Below are 237 nucleotides of genomic sequence, written 5' to 3' on the forward strand. Positions count from 1 at the left end.
AATAACAGAGAGGCTAATATTTTAAATTCATTTCACTTTAGACTCGTCTTCCTTATCGTTAAAATTTCAATTGTTAGATAGCATACCCTCTCCTCCCTCAACCAATGCAATCTCTTTAAGTTCAGTCAGTATATTAGTATTTGCCGACTAGCATTTTGTATATAGAAAGCAAGCCATTGTGTGCGCATTTTCCCATTCTGCTTAAACCATACATCTAAAGCCTTTTTAAGTTCACAC

This window comes from Penaeus monodon, chromosome 29 (genome assembly GCF_015228065.2).
Source record: "Penaeus monodon isolate SGIC_2016 chromosome 29, NSTDA_Pmon_1, whole genome shotgun sequence".
Classification (NCBI taxonomy): Eukaryota; Metazoa; Arthropoda; class Malacostraca; order Decapoda; family Penaeidae; genus Penaeus; species Penaeus monodon.